The sequence below is a fragment of the Moschus berezovskii genome, chromosome Y (genome assembly GCF_049115385.1).
Source record: "Moschus berezovskii isolate FMDL1 chromosome Y, NW_MosBer_1.0, whole genome shotgun sequence".
NCBI classification, from domain to species: Eukaryota; Metazoa; Chordata; class Mammalia; order Artiodactyla; family Moschidae; genus Moschus; species Moschus berezovskii.
Window position 1 is genome coordinate 22928548 of NC_142489.1, and position 17593 is coordinate 22946140.

The following is a 17593-nucleotide window of genomic DNA, read 5'->3' on the forward strand; positions in this document are numbered from 1 at the left end:
GCAGGCCCGTATATCCTCTGTTTGTGCACACGTGTGTGTGTGTGTGTGTGAGTTAGTGTGTTTGGCAAGAGATCCCTAGGACTCTCACCTTCTCCCTCTCTTCACCATACGGCATTCGGATATGTCTGGAGTGGTGTGGCCCTAACTAGGGAGGAAAAGAGTGGCTCCTTTCTGCTCCACCATTGGTGAGTGGACAATGTCCTACTTTTACACTGCACTAGCTGGAACAAATACAGGGGCTCTAAATGACCAGGATGGGTTATTGGACTCCGAATGTCTCTGTTGCTTTCCCAGATAATCTACAATTACAATAATAAGGCTTTGAGAATGATGTTCTGGCACACTGTCTCTAGTCACACAGAGTTCCAGCTCCAGGGGACCACTTCCATTCAGATGCAGGCCGAAAGGAGTCACCCAGAGTCATGGATCAGACACACACAAGTGGAGATCTGGCCTGGCTTGGCTGGCACTTGACTTTGGAGCACACCACTCCTCCCAGCCCCCACTTCCTCCACCCCATGTGTTTCCCTGTGCCCTCACACACATTCCTCCTCTTGCTACTTCTCCTTCTCTCCTCCTGAACAACTAACCCTAAGAAGCGGTAGTAAGGATATGACTTTGCCAAAGGAGCCAGGAATGCCCTGGATGATGCCACTTCTCCCAGACAAGCGACCCTTTTCCTCTGAAGGTTCTTAGACCTGAGCGGAAAGTAGGCCCTGCGGTAAGTTTCACCCCCACAGCTCAGCTCTACCTGTGGGAAAGCCAATGCTTCCAGCACCCGAAGTGGGGGCAGAGAGGGCTAATTCCTCGGAGCTCCATGTCTTGGGTGTTCCTGGTCCTGCTCCTCTGGGTTCTCCTCACACTCTTGAAAGGACAGCAGCTCCTGTTCCTCCACAACCGACACCAGCTTCACCTCCTCCATGATGTCTTCTACCAGCGGTTGGAGGTCTTGCCGGAACCCCGCCATCTCTCCTTCCTGCAAAGTTTTGCCTTCCTCCATCACCTCCAACCTGAAGAGGGTGCCCTCCTTGCCTGGTGTCCCCTGCCCCTGCTCCCTGTAACGTCCCTGATGGCCCCACCGAGCCAGCAGTTCGCATGGCCCATGCGGCCTGAAAACCAGTCTCACAAGTAAGAAGACTAAAGCTCTCAGGGGCACTCCAGCCTTCTTCTGGTCTTCCTCTCCTTGTGGCCCTGGCCATGTTTCAGGTTTGTGAAAGAGGTGGGCCTGGAATCAAAGCAACTGGCTGGCACAGAGGGGCCCACTGGCTTCAGTCACTCCCCACCAATTGATTACTTGCCAACACTACCAGAAGGGAAGGTGAGGCACACAGGCAGATCCTATGTCATCACCCATGTGTAGTATGTTGGTTGCAAGGGCCTGGCTTCTACACGCTGACCTTCCAGACGCTTCAGATGGAGTCTAAAGGCATTTCCTCAGGGGCACTCTGGCCACAGTGAGCCAGATGCCCATCTCTGATCAACACAAGCATACCCTACATGGAAGCTGTTTTCATGAGAAACAGTGTCAAAGTGCAAATAGGGCAGGCAGGTATTTCAGTAGCTGAAGGCCCAGCGGTTCTTATGAAATATAGAGATTTCCATATTTCTTACAGGAAAATCTCATTTCTGATCTTCAACTGTGAAATATAGAGAAGCCCTACTTCCATGAAGGAGGATTAACCAAGATTTTGACACAGGAAATACAGAGAATTCCGTATTTCAGGGTGAAAATTGGTTCTCTTGATATATGTTTGAGAAATACCAAGAATTCCATATCTCTTGAAGAAAGAGTGATGGCCAGACTTTCTCTGTAAAATAGAGATGATTTCAATTCCCTAACGATTCTCTGTATCTTAAGAAAACCAATGCCAAGGTTTTCATATGTGAAATATAGATAATTCCGTGTTTCATTTAAGAAAATCACCACCCAGATTTTCGTATATGATATATAGGGAACTCTACACTTTGGGTAAGAAAAATAGCATGATACAGGATGCTCGGGGGTGGTGCACTGGGATGACAGAGAGGGATGACTTGTGGAGGGATGTAGGAGAGGGTTCAAGATGGGGAACACATGTAGAAACAGGGCAGATTCATGTCATTGTATGGCAAAATCAATACAGTAATATAAAAGGAACTAGTGGTCATGTATGGATGTGAGAGTTGGACTGTGAAGAAAGCTGATCGTCGAAGAATTGATGCTTTTGAACTGTGGTGCTGGAGAAGACTCTTGAGAGTCCCTTATACTGCAAGGAGATCCAACCAGTCCATTCTAAAGAAGATCAATCCTGGGTGTTCATTGGAACGACTGAGGCTAAAGCTGAAACTGCAATACTTTGGCCACCTCATGCGATGAGTTGACTCACTGGAAAAGAAACTGATGCTGGGAGTCACTGGGGGCAGGAGGAGACAGGGACGACAGAGAATGAGATGGCTCGATAGCATCATCGACTCAATGGACGTGAGTTTGTGTGAATTCCAGGAATTGGTGATGGACAGTGAGGCCTGGTGTGCTGTGATTCATCGGGTTGCAGGGTGGGACATGACTGAACGACTGAACTGAACTGACTAAAATTAAAAATGAAAATAAAAAATAAAGAATATGATAAAACATGTATAAAAAAGAGAGAGAAACAAAGCCAAGTTTTTCATATGTGAAATATAATTAATGCCATGTTTCATCTAAGAAAATTACCACCCAGATTTTCATATATGATATATAGAGAAATCCACGTTTCGGGTAAGAAAAGTAGCATCAGGATGCTTATAATGAGAAATGCCAGAAAATTCACTGTATTGTATACTAAAATCAGCATCAAGATTTTCATATGTAACATATACAGTTTGATATTTAATTGAGTAAAATTGTCACCATTATTTTTTTCAGATGTGAAATATACAGAATTCCATATTTTATGTAGGACTATGCCTGAACTGATTTTGGTGTCTGAAATGTACAGAATCCTACATTTCATGTGGAAATGGTTTTTCATATGTGATGTACATAAATTTCAGTCTTCATCTAGGAAAATTTCAGCAGATATTTTTGTATGTGATATAGATAGTATGTTATATATCATGTAGATAATGTGTGGACAGATTTCAAATGTGAAATATAGAGTATTCCATATTGCACGCAGGTAAATCTGCTTGCAGATCTAAATTGTGGGATATAGAGAATTCTATATATCAGCTAGAGTTATTTCATAAATGGTGAAATATGAAATATAAATAATACCATATTTCATGTAGGAAAGTATGTGCCTTGATTTTATATGTGAGATTTAGAGGATTCCAAAATGCACATGAGACTATCTGCACCCATATTTCCTGAATGAATTACAGAGATTCCTTATTCCATGTGAGAAATCTTTCGCTCAAATTTTCAAATGAGAAATAGGGATGATTCCATATTTCATGCAGGGAAAATGACATCCACTTTTTCGTATGTGAAATATACAGATTTTCATAGTGCATGTGGGAAATCCAAAATCTAGAAATCCAATTGTTACTATAGTAATGTACATATTTTCATGTAGAAATATGGCACCCAGATTTTCAGGTGTGAAACATAGTTGATTACATATTTATTTTTTTTCCTGCTTTATGTATTTTTCTTAATATAAAGTAATCAGGCTCTAATTAAATTAAGTGAAATAAAAATAAATAAATATTACGTATTTCATGTTGTGAAATCTTCACATGGACTTTTATAAGAGCAATCCAGAGAAATGTAAATTTCAATAGGGAAATCAGGGACCAGACAGTGAAACAAGAAATAAATTGATCCCATATTTGATTGCTTGACCCAGATCTTAATTTCTGTATCACAGACAATTCCAGTTTTATGTGTGAAAATTCTGACACACGTTTTCAAATATTAATAACAGAGGCTCTGTATTCATATGAGCAAATCAATCCTCATATTTTCAAAGAGAAATATACTGAATTCCATATTTCATGTTGGAAGAACTTTACGGTGGAATATAGGCAATTTTATAGCTCAGCATGAAAATCATATTTTCTCAAATCAGATAGAAGTTTCTGTATTTCTTATAGCAAAATGAATGTCGTTTTTCAAATATGAAATCCGCAGCATTCTGTATTCATGAATGAAAGCCACACATAGATTTTCAAATGAGAAATATGAAAATTACATTATAATTACATTTTGTAATTGAACTCTGGGAGGTGGTGATGGACAGGGAAGCCTGGCCTGCTGTGATTCATGTGTCGCAAAGAGTCGGACGTGACTGAGAGACTGAACTGAATCTAACTGAACTGAAATACATTAAGATAATTGCATGTCAATATTTTCATATTTCATGCCAAATGTTCTGTGTGCATACTTTCATATGATATACAGATATCCCCAGATTTTCATATGTGAAATATGGAATTTCATATTTCATGTAATAAAATCTGCATGTAGAGTTTCATATGTGTTACTGAGAATTTCGTCTTTCATGTAATGCTAGATTTCAATATATGAAACATAAAATCGATAGTGCATCCATCAGTTCAGTTCAATTGCTCAGTCGTGTCCGACTCTTTGTGACCCCATGAATCACAGCACACCAGGCCTCCCTGTCCATCACCAACTCCCGGAGTTCACTCAAACTCATGTCCATCAAGTCGATGATACCATCCATCCATCTCACACTCTGTCGTCCCTTTCTTCTCCTGCCCCTAATATTTCCCAGCATCAGAGTCTTTTCCAGTGAGTCAACACTTCGCATGACGTGGCCAAAGTATTGGAATTTCAGCTTTAGCATCAGTCCCTACAATGAACACTCAGGATTAATCTCCTTTAGAATGGACTGGTTGGATCTCCTTGCAGTCCAAGGGACTCACAAGAGTCTTCTCCAGCACCACAGTTCAAAAGCATCCATTCTTCGGCGATCAGCTTTCTTCATAGTCCAACTCTCACATCCATACATGAACACTGGAAAAAACATAGCCTTGACTAGATGGACTTTGGTTGGCAAAGTAATGTCTCTGCTTTTTAATATGCTATCGAGGTTGGTCATAAATTTCCTTCCAAGGAGTAAGTGTCTTTTAATTTCATGGCTGCAATCAGCATCTACAGCGATTTTGGAGCCCCCCCCAAAAAAAGTCTGACACTGATTCCACTGTTTTCCCATCTATTTCACATGAAGTGATGGGACCAGATACCATGATCTTTGTTTTCTGAATATTGAGCTTCAAGCCAACCTTTTCACTCTCCTCTTTCACTTTCATCAAGAGGCTTTTGAGTTCCTCTTCACTTTCTGCCATAATGTTGGTGTCATCTGCATATCTGAGTTTATTGATATTTCTCCTGGAAATCTTGATTGCAGCTTGTGCTTCTTCCAGCCCAGCGTTCCTCATGATGCACTCTGCATATAAGTTAAATAAGCAGGGTGACAATATAGAACTTTGACATACTCCTTTTCCTATTTAGAACCAGTCTGTGGTTCCATGTCCAGTTCTAACAGTTGCTTCCTGACCTGCATACAGGTTTCTCAAGAGGCAGGTCAGGTGTTCTGATATTAGAAAATGTACCCCTAGATTTTCATATTTGAAATGTAAAATATTTCATGTCATTTTTCCAATCCATATTTCTTGTCAGTGTATTTTTATTCTGATTTTGATGCATGAAATATTGAAACTCTTATAGTTTCAGAGGGAAGTTCTGCATGCAGATTTCATTAATGAAACAGAGAAAATTCCTTATTTCATGTAGGAATATTTAATTTTTCTGAGGACATATAGAAAATTCCAAGTTCCACGTTGAAAAATATCATCTTGATTGATATATGTGAAATAAAGTTGTTGACATTCAGTCACTCAGTCATGTCCAACTCTTTGCAACATTGTGGACTGTATCACTGCAGGCCTCCCTATCCTTTACTGCCTCCAACACTTTGCTGAGACTCATGTTCATTGAGTCAAGTGATGCTGTCCAACCATCTCACCCTCTGTTGCCCCAAACTTCTCCTGCCTTCCATCTACCCACATCGAGCCAATGATTTTCTTTTGCTTTTTTTAAAGACAAGGGAGAACATCATGTTTTTTTCCCCTGAATCACTTCTTCATACCAGGTAGCCAAAGTATTAGAACTTCAGCATCAGCATCAGCCCTTCCAATGAATATTTAGGGTTAGTTTCTTTTAGAATTGAGGGGGTTGGTCTCCTTCCTGCCCAAGGTTCTCTCAAGAGCCATGTTCATCACCACAGTTGCAATGCCTCAATTCTTTGGCACTCAGCCTTCTTTCTAGTGATACTAGCACATCCGTACATGTGTACTGGTAAAACCATCGTCCTGACTATGTGGATCTTTGTTGACAAAGAGATATCTCTTCTTTTCAGTACCTGTGTCTAGGTTTCTCCTAACATTTCTTCCCAGAAGAAGATGTCTTTTATATTCATGGCTGTAATCACTGTTTCCAGTCATATTAGAGCCCTAGAAAACTGTCACTCTTTCCATTCTTACCCTTTCTATTTGCCAAAGCATTGTTATTGTTTGCCCCACCTCTTTTTGAACACCACAGCCAAATATGCCTGTTACTCCATGTATCTTTGACTTCCTGTTTTTACGTTCCAGAACCATATGATGAAATGGACATCTTTTTGTTTTTTCATTATTAATTCTAGAAGGCCCTGAAGGTCTTCCTACAACTGGTCAAGTTCCCTGGTAGCTCATGGTAAAGAAGTGAAATGCAGAGACTGCCATTGTTCATGTAGGAAAATCCGCAACCAGATAGCAATGTTCAAGAGAGAGAACGCCACATTCCTTGTAGGAAAAAAAAATCCTGAATATCAGCTGTGAAATACAGATAATTCTATATGTCATGAGGGAAAATCTTTAGCAATATTCATACGTGAAGTGTAGAGAATTAATATTTCAGATATGAATATTGACACTGATTTGCTTATGTGAAAAATAGGAATTCTATATTTCTAGTAGTCAATTTGGCAAATGGATAGGTAATGTGACATACAGAGAACTTCATTTTTAGAGATGAAATTCTCTCGATATAAAGAGATTTACAGATAAAGCATCTATAAATAAGAGATGCTATGGTCAGCATCCGCCTAAGGGACCTGACTCATCATTGTCAGGGAAGTTGAAATCTGTTCATTTCCTGTACAGAGGCCATTTCAAAGTGGTTCTGTTCTCATCCTGCTTCCTGGTGAGAACACATGCCACCCTACCCCGTCACCCCAGGGCTGCAGGGCTGCGAGTAGCTAGAGGATCATCCTAAGCCATGCTTTGCAGAGTCCTGATAACTCAGGCGTTCTGCCATGACCTTAAAGAAGGATGTTTCAAAGCGGCATACTCTGCAGGTAGCAGCTGCTTATGCTATAGTGCCGTCAGTCTCTAAAACCTTACAAAAACGGCAAGATGTGCTCATGTGCCTGGTCCTGTGGGAGAAAGAATACTGCTGTACTGGAGAAGGACAGAAAACTCTTTGTAGGGGCTGTGCATAACCCATCTCTGAGCCTGGTAATCTTGCCCATTCTGTTTCTTGCTCCTTTTCATCTCCCTGTATGGCCCTGAATGTTTTCTTCCTGCTGTTACTTTCTGCTTAGTGATCCAGGGTCCAGCAGCATGTCATCCTTTCTGGATGACATCCCTGGGCTTGATTCCCTGGCGTCAGTGTTTTGGCTGCCCCACAGTTAATGTAGTTTACATAAGTTTATTCATTTTTTCCGTATTCATTTTCCTTCTCTCAGTCAGGCCAGTCCTGACAGCTCATATGCACATTTCTGCTGGTGGGCACACACACATACATACATACAACCCTAAAAGGAAATTTTCACATTTGCATATGATAATATGCAAACTGTCATAGCTTTGTTTTCCAGGGTAATGGACTTTGGTAAGTACCTCTATATATTCTGGTTGTTTTCTTTCACTAACTTGTCATTCGAGTTAGTGTCCTGTTCTATCTCTACACTTTATTCTGGAAGATTATAAATTTGGGGGTTTACTCGTGAGAAAGACTGACTTGGAAAGACGTTCGGTGGGCTTGAAGTGCCCGTGATGAACAGCTGATTGATTGGTGCTCATGTCATATATTCTCTCATCACATTGACTGTTTCACAGTGCCAATCATTTTGGCATGATTCCATTTCAAGTGTTTTCCTTCAAGGAATGACACAAGAAATAGCAAGTGGATTGGGACTGCACTGACTTGAAACTACCAATCTCAGCCTACACCTCTCAAAACCATTTCTAGTCAATGCTGGGCTCTTGAGGCAGACCCAGTGTCCAATCAGGCCCAAGACCTTCTGATCAAGGTGATCCTGCTTCTCCCAACTGTGTAATAGGCTGTTTGCAACTGTTTCCATTTTTCCCCTAAAGGTTGTCTCCCTGTAGCTTGGAAAGACCAATCTGATGTCTGGGCCTCCAAAAGGGCAAAGAAAATGTGACATGCCTGTGTCTGAAACAATATCATGAAGAAGGTGCATGCAGATCCAAAGGACCTCTGCTGAAACAAGGCACTGAATGTGAGGTCAAAAAGGTCCAGTGGCCTCCCTTTTTGTCACCACTACACTTTATTTCTGCCAACTCATACCCATAGCTCCCGCAGGGATTACACCCTGAGGAGTCTTCCTTCCCTGGACCCACAGCTCATGCCTCCATTGTGCAAAAAGCAGAATTCCTCTCCCAAATGCTCCAAGAGGGCTTGATTCCAGGCCAGGCCTCACTAACTTGTTAAATGTCAGCACTCTCTTTCAGCTTCCCTCATCAGAATGTGGTAGATCTGCCTATAGTTCAAGATCCCTGCTAACCTGAGAAGTTGGCATACCACAAATGCGGCTAAAGGTTGGATTTGGGAACATCCATGGTTGCCCACTTCAAATCAAGGGTACCTATGAATGTCTCATGGTGCATATCTCCTTAAAGATTACCATGGCAATATCAGATATTCTACTCCAAGGAGATTATGAGAACCATCACTCATGTGCAGACAGACCCACATTGTTCCTTTGCTATCCACAACCAAGGATAATACAAAAAGTAAGGAAAGAGTTCATGTCAGGATTTTGGGCATCAGCAATGGGACGTCTTCATCAGGACGGCTATTCCCTAGTCCCTAAGCCTGAACTGCTGCCATGGGCATCAATAATCCCGCTGTCCCAGGGTTACTTCATGGAAACAGCCCACCACAAATCAGTTCACTTCACTTCCGTCCCTCATTTATCTGACACGTTGTGACCCCATGAACTACAGCATGCCAGTCTTCACTGGTCTTATAAAACTCCCAGAGCTTGCTAAAACACATGTCCATCAAGCGATGATTCAATATCTCTCTTGCTATTCTTTGGAAAATTATGATGCCGTCCAACCATCTGATTCTCTGTCATCCAGTTCTCCTGTCTTCAATCTTTCCCAGGATCAGAGTCTTTTACAGTGTCAGTTGTTCACAAAACAGTACAAAATATTGAGTTTTCAGTTTCAGCATCCGTCCTTGCATTGAATATACATGACCAATTTCCTTTAGGATTGACTGGTTTAATCTCCATGAAGTGCAGGACTCTAATGAGTCTTCTTAAATACTATAGTTCAAAAATATCAGTTTTTCCAGTGTTCAGCTTTATGGTCCAAAATTCACAGCCATACATGACTCCTGGAAACACCATAGATTTGACTAGATGGCCATTTGTTAGCAAAATATTTTCTGTGGATTTTCAATAAAGTCTATATTTGTCACAGATTTTCTTCCAAGGAGTAAGTGTTTTTTAATTTCAGCGCTGCAGTCATCATCTACAGTGATTTTGGAGCCCAAGGAAACAAAGCCTCTCACTGTTTCCACTGTTTCCCCATCTATTTGCCATAAAGTGGTGGGACCAGATGCCATGATCTTCATTTATTGAATGGTCAGTTTTAAACCACCTATTCAAATCTGCTCTTTCGCTTTCATCAAGAGGCTTTTTACTTTCTCTTCACTTTCTGCCATGAGAGTGGTATCATCTGCATATTTGGGATTATTGACAATTCTCCCAGCAAACTTGACTCCAGCTTGTGCTTCTTCCTGCCTGGCATTTCACATGATGTAGTCTGCGTTTGAATAAACTGGTGACAATATAGAGCCTTGAGGTACCACTTTCCCCAACTCTGGAACCAGTTTATTTTTCCAAGTCCATGGTACTGTTGCTCCTTGACCTGCATACAGATTTCTCAGGAAGCAGGTCAGGTGGCCTAGGATTCCCATCTCTTGAAGAATGTTCCAGTTTTTCATGTTCCACAAGTCAAAGACTTTGGCATAGTCATTAAAGCAAAAATAGATATTTTTCTGGAACTATCTTGCTTTTCAATCAAACAATGGGTGTTGGCAATTTAGTCTCTGGTTGCTCTGCCTTACCTAATCCAGCTTGAACCTCTGGAAATTCTTCATTTGTTGAAACCTTCCTTGGAGAATTCAGGCATTATTTTCTGACTGTGTGAGATGAGTGCTATTGTGCATTAGTTCAAACAGTCTTTGGCATTGGCTTTTTTGGGATTGCAATGAACTGATCTTTTCCAGTTCTTTGGCCACTGCTGAGTTTTCCAAGTTTGCCTGCAAATTGCAGCATTTTCACAGCATCATCTGTTAGAATTACACATAACTCAACTGGATATTCACTACTTCCAACAGCTTTTCCTTGCTGATGTTTCCTAAGGCCTACTTGATTTTGCATTCCAGGATGTCTGGGTCTGTCAGGATGCATTCACTTTTAAGGGATCCAATATATTGTCTTCTTTGTGTGCTGTTTCTCAAGAACTCTCTGTTCCTAATCAGTTCCTGCAAAACAGGAATGATCAGAGCTGCACACAATTCTCAGGACTGAGATCATGGGAAAAGTCACCTACTTGGATTCACTTCAGTGACTCCCTTCGGTGACTCTCTTCAGTGACTTTGTATGGAAAGGACTATCCATTTTGTTGCAACTGGTGAAATTTCATTGTTTTTAATGGCTGAGTAATCATTTTACTGAAGATATATATGCATGTATTTCTTCAAATAAAGTACCCTGTTTCACTCAACACTTGGGTCCCCTGCTTCCTTCTCATCAACTCCAGTCCCCAGATCCCAGTCTACGCTGACCGTGACAACTGGTGCCCGAACAGGGACATGGTGAACACACTTGGCAAGCAGACGGAGTTGACTGTTAGGTCCTGGGGAGGTCAGTAAGTGCGGGGTTATGAGAGAAACGGCTGGAAATCCCCACCACCTTTCTACTTTACTTCATCATTTATTTAAGGTTCAACGACATTTGGTTTCACATCAGCAGATAAAGGTTCATCTCCAAACAGTGGCTGAATAGAATCCCTGGTTCCCTGGTGAAGGCAGTTTGGATTTAGAAATTTGAAACCGGGTTAAAGGAAATGTTGAACGAGCCACAAGATGGGGAGTAAATAGTCCAACAAATTTCTGACCCTTTTGGACCCTCATTAAAGCCGTGACAGTTTCATTTCAAGGCAATTCTAACTGCAACCTCCATATTCGTCAACAAACTAGTGCTCATTATACGAATATAAGCTAGATGATGAGACTTTACATAAAGCCCAATTAGAGCAACATACAATCTTTCAAAACGTTCCCAACATCCCTGTTCTGGCTGTCCCAAGCACTCCTCCTCCTCTTGTAATGGACACGAAACCGAAGGTCCCCCAATTCGAGGACAAGATGAATCTGATGTTGATACTTCTGATGCTCTCTTTTACACTAAAGCCAACTATATATATATATAGATATAGATAGATAGAAAGATAGATAGATGACAATGATAAGCTCCTAAAATGCACTCATATTTATGAAAACAGACTCTCCACTCATTCTCTTTTACGACAAAGGCTTTCTGATTTACTGGATTTGCCAAACTCGAGTCTCTGAGGCTGATGATCTTTTTCTCTATTCTATGTTAAGAAATGGTAATGCTCAAGGGTAACTAATGCCTCAATACAAAGGCGTTGATTTTTCTCACATACAACAAATGAAAAAGGCTGTAACTATGTACAGCCCTCCCTCTCCGTTTGCTAACGAACTTCTAAACATTATGGCATCTTATATTGGAAATTTTATTTTATTCTTTAGATAGACTGGGAGTTGTTCTCTCCTGTGGTGCTGTCGAAAAGGAGGCCAAAATGCAATTTGAAAATCTGTTTGTATATGGAGAATGAAAATCAGGAATGTCAGAGAACCATCACTCTCATTTGTGAGATTAGGAATTCTCCTGTTGTAACTTAGGGTCAGAAACTCAGAAAATGAAAATGTTAGCTGACGCAATGTTTACTTCCTTTCAAAAGGGGAATGAAGAGTGTCTTGTTTGTGGGGATAAGCGCTATTGAAAAAAGAAAAAAAAAAACTGATTGTACTAAAAAACACACAGAAAAAAATACAACTACTAAAAAGCCTCCAGGAGTCTGCCTTCGATGTTGTAAAGGGGTACACTGGTTCACTCAAACCCATGTCCATTGAGTTTGTGATGCCATCCAGCCATCTCATTCTCTGTCATCCCCTTCTCCTCCTGCCTACAATCCCTCCCAGCATCAGAGTCTTTTCCAGTGAATCAACTCTTCGCATGAGGTGGCCAAATATTGTAGTTTCAGCTTCAGCATCAGTCCTTCCAATGAACACCCAGGACTGACCTCCCTTAGGATGGACTGCTTGGATCTCCTTGCCATCCAAAAGACTCTCAAGCCTTTTCTCCAACATCACAGTTCAAAGGCATCAATTCTTCAGCTATCAGCTTTCTTCACAGTCCAACTCTCACACCCATACATGGCCACTGAAAAAAACACAGCTTTGATTTGACGGACCTTTGTTGGCAAAGTAATGTCTATGCTTTTTAATATGCTATCTAGAATCCAATGCAATGCATTCTCTAATCGTATAACTATCACTAATACAGCTGTTTGTTTTAAATGTTTTAAACTTACCACAAGGAGATATTGTGACAAAAGCAGAAAACCATTTCTAGGAACTGAAGGACACTTTTCTTCCTCTGCCTGTTTTGTATCAAGACGGATGACTAAACAACGGATGTGGAAAATTAATATTAGCGAGAAAGGGACATGATTGTATTTCCCAGATGGACCAACGAAGTTATTTGGCTCCCGCTTCAGAAGATCCACTCCAAAGGAGCTAAGATAGAGAGGAAAAGGTGAAATCCCCGGGAGTAGGACATTCCAGTATAAGCAATGGCGGCTTTAAAAATTTCCAAGAAATGCCACACTTCACGTCATTGACCTAATGATCTCCATACTCGGAGACAGATAAAAACTCTTAATAATCACGCTGAAAATCTAGCTTTTGAACAGGAAATGCCCTGGAATTCTGAGAATATTTTTGTCGCTACGCTTGCTTTGCTTGCTTTGGCTTTGCCCGCTGAAGCTGACTTGATTAATCACACTTATTAGGCCCCATGAACAGTATCAAATGGCAAAATGATACAATACTGAATGAGGAATTCCCCAGGTCGGTAGGTGCCCAGTATGTTACTTGAGATCAGTGCAGAAATAACTCTAGAAGGAAAGAAGGGGTGGAGCAAAAGCAAAACCAATACCCAGTTGTGAATGTGACTGGTGATAGAAGCAAGGTCCGGTGCTGTAAAGAGCAGTATTGCATAGGAATCTGGAATGTTAGGCCCATGAATCAAGGCAAATTGGAAGTGGTCAAACAGGAGATGGCAAGAGTGAACATAGACAATCTAGGAATCAGTGAACTAAAAAGGACTGGAATGGGTGAATTTAACTCAGATGACCATTATATTTACCACTGTGGGCAGCAATCCCTTAGAAGAAATGGAGTAGCCATCATAGTCAACAAAAGAGTCTGAAATGCAGTTCTTGGATGCAATCTTAAAAATGACAGAATGATTTCTGTTCGTTTCCAAGGCAAACCATTCAATATTACAGTAATCCATGCCTATGCCCCAACCAGTAACGCTGAAGAAGCCGAAGTTCAACAGTTCTATGAAGACCTACAAGACCTTTTAGAACTAACACCCGAAAAAGATGTCCTTTTCCACATAGGGGACTGGAATGGAAAAGGAGGAAGTCAAGAAACACCTGGAATAACAGGCAAATTTGGCCTTGGAGAACGGAATGAAGCAGGGAAAGGATAATAGAGTTTTGTCAAGAGAATGCACTGGTCATAGCAAACACCCTCTTCCAACAACCCAACACAAGACTCTAGACTTGGCCATCACCAGATGGTCAACACCGAAATCAGATTGATTATATTCTCTGCAGAGAAATATGGAGAAGGTCTATACATTTAGCAAAAACAAGACCAGGAGCTGACTGTGGCTCAGATCATGAACTCCTTATTGCCAAATTCAGACTTAAAATGAAGAAAATAGGGAAAACCACTACACCATTCAGATATAACCTAAATCAAATCCCGTATAATTATACAGTGGAAGTGAGAAATAGATTTAAGGGACTAGATCTGATAGATAGAGTGCCTGATGAACTCTGGACGGAGGTTCGTGACATTGTACAGGAGACAGGGACCGAAACCATCCTCATGGAAAAGAAATGGAAAAAAAGTGAAATGGCTGTGTGAGGAAGCCTTACAAAAGCTGTGAACAGAAGAGAAGCGAAAAACAAAGGAGAAAAGGAAAGATATAAGCATCTGAATGCAGACGTCCAAAGAAGAGCAAGGAGAGATAAGAAAGCCTTCCTCAGTGATCAATGCAAAGAAATAGAGAAAAACAACAGAATAGGAAAAACAAGAGAGCTCTTCAAGAAAATTAGATTCCAAGGGAATATTTCATGCAAAGATGGGCGCGATAAAGGACAGAAATGGTACGGACCGAACAGAAGCAGAAGATATTAAGAAGAGGTGGCAAGAATACACAGAACAACTGTACAAAAAAGATCTTCATGACCAAGATAGTAATGAAAACATGATCACTGACCTAGAGCCAGACAACTTGGAATGTGAAGTCAAGTGGGCCTTAGGAAACATCACTATGAACAAAGCTAGTGGAGGTGATGAAATTCCACTTGAGCTAGTTCAAATCTTGAAAGACGATTCTGTGAAAGAGCTGCACTAAATATGCCAGCAATTTTGGAAAACTCAGCAGTGGCCACAGGGCTGGAAAAGGTTAGTCTCCATTCTAATCCCAAAGAAAGGGAATTCCAAAGAATGCTCAAAATACCGCACAATTGCACTCATCTCACACGCTAGTAAAGTCATGTTCAAAATTCTCCAAGCCAGGCTTCAGCAATATGTGAACCGTAAACTCACAGATGTTCAGGCAGGTTTTAGAAAAGGCAGAGGCAGAAGAAATCAAATTGCCAACATCCCCTGGATCATGGAGAAAGCAAGAGAGTTCCAGAAAAACATCTATTTCTGCTTCATTGACAATGCCACAGCCTTTGACTGTGTGGATCACAATAAACTGTGGAACATTCTGAAAGAGATGGGAATACCAGATCACCTGACCTGCCTCTTGAGAAACCTGTAGGTAGGTCAGGAAGCAACAGTCAGAACTGGACATGGAACAACAGACTGGTTCCAAATAGGAAAAGGAGTACGTCAAGGCTGTATATTGTCACCTTGCTTATTTAACTTATATTCAGAGTACATCATGAGGAACGCTGGCCTGAAGAAGCACAAGCTGGAATCAAGTTTTCTGGGAGAAATATCAGTAACCTCTAATATGCAGATGACAGCACCCTTATGACAGAAAATGAAGAGGAACTAAAAAGCCTCTTGATGAAAGTGAAAAAGGAGAGTGAAAATGTTGGCTTCCAGCTCAACATTCAGGAAACAAAGATCATGGCATCTGGTCCCATCACTTCATGGGAAATAGATGCAAAAACAGTGGAAACAGTGTCAGACTTTATTTTTTGGGGCTCCAAAATCATTGCAGATGCTGACTTCAGCCATGAAATTAAAAGACGCTTACTCCTTGGAAGAAAAGTTATGACCAACATAGATAGTATATTAAAAAACAGAGATATTACTTTGCCAACCAAAGTCCGTCTATTCAAGGCTATGGTTTTTCCCGTGGTACTGTATGGATGTGAGTGTTGGACTGTGAAGAAAGCTATCACCAAGGAATTGATGCTCTTGAACTGTGGTGTTGGAGAAGACTCTTGTGAGTCCCTTGGACTGCAAGGAGATCAAACCAGTCCATTCTAAAGGAGATCAATCCTGAGTGTTCACTGGAAGGACTGATGTTAAACCTGTAACTGCAATACTTTGGCCACCTCATGTGACGAGTTGACTCACTGGAAAAGACTCTGTTGCTGGGAAAGGTTGGGGGCGCCAGGAGAAGGGGACAACAGAGAATGAGTTGGCTGGATGGCATCACCGATTCTGTGGACTGAGTTTGACTATACTCCGGGAGTTGGTGATGGACAGGGAGGCCTGCCGTTCTGTGGTTTATGGGGTCGCATAGAGTCGGCCACAACTGAGCGACTGAACTGAACTGAACTGATTAGACTTATTTACCTAGGGCTCCTTTATTGCATGTTGTAGAATGGACAGATACAGAACCAATCATATCCACTAATGACACAGTACATATGCATTCTCCTTGGAGATTTGAGGTGCCCTCTCTCAAGATAGAAGACTAATAAGCATTTCTCTAGGCTATGAAATCCTTCCTTTATGCATGATCCCAGCAGAATTCTGTATTAATGTTAGTCAACAAAAGTGGGCTTACATCCTGCCTCCAAAAAAGAATTTCCTTTCATTGCTTGGACTGTTTCCTGCCCTGTCCTTTTATGAAAACCATGTGAATACTACCCAAACTTTCGGAAAAGGACAAAAGTTGAAATGTAAAGGATTTACGTATAAAGACTCTACATATATTCCTGTTTCCTGGGGTAGATATCAAGCTAAATCATGGAAATTAATTTTTCTGGCCATTTACACCATTGTTGATTGGGGAACCCATAGAATGTGGCTATCTAACTGCTCAGATGATCTTAATAATATAATGTGTGATTATGTTACTCAAGTAGAATGGAAGATTACCAACATTTCAATGGAAAACTTCCATGTCATAGGACTCTTTGCCTGGCTTGACAGCAAAATGGCAACTCCTCGCTCTCGAATCATCCTCAATAAATGAATTGGACCTGAACAATGGGACATCTGGAAACTTGATGTACGTACTTAAATACTTGGAACATGGACTTGATATCTCACAGGGACCAATTGTTGTCATAGTAAGTCTTCCTTCCGTTATAATCATTCATATTTTATACAAGCTTTCATCCCCCTTCCTTTTGTTATAGCCGTAGGGAACTCACAATTTAATAAAACTTTATGTTCTGTAACTTGTATAGATTGTAAATTGTATACTTGTCTAAATTCCTCTATTTCTCTCTAAAAAAATGAATCCCTTTTTATTCTTTGTTCTCGGTACAGTCTGTGGTTGACAAGTAGATCTCCGACGGCCCTGGGAAGAAGGTCCCATGGTAGGACTTGCCTCCTGGTTACTCTCTAAATTACTCCAACGACCTAAGTGATTTATTGAGTGGCTAATTCTTGGCATTTTGGGACTAATAGCCATTTGCATCACTGCCAGAGTTGCAGGCATTGCTTTACAAAACTCAGTTCACACCCAAAACTTTATTCAAATTTGTACTAAAGATG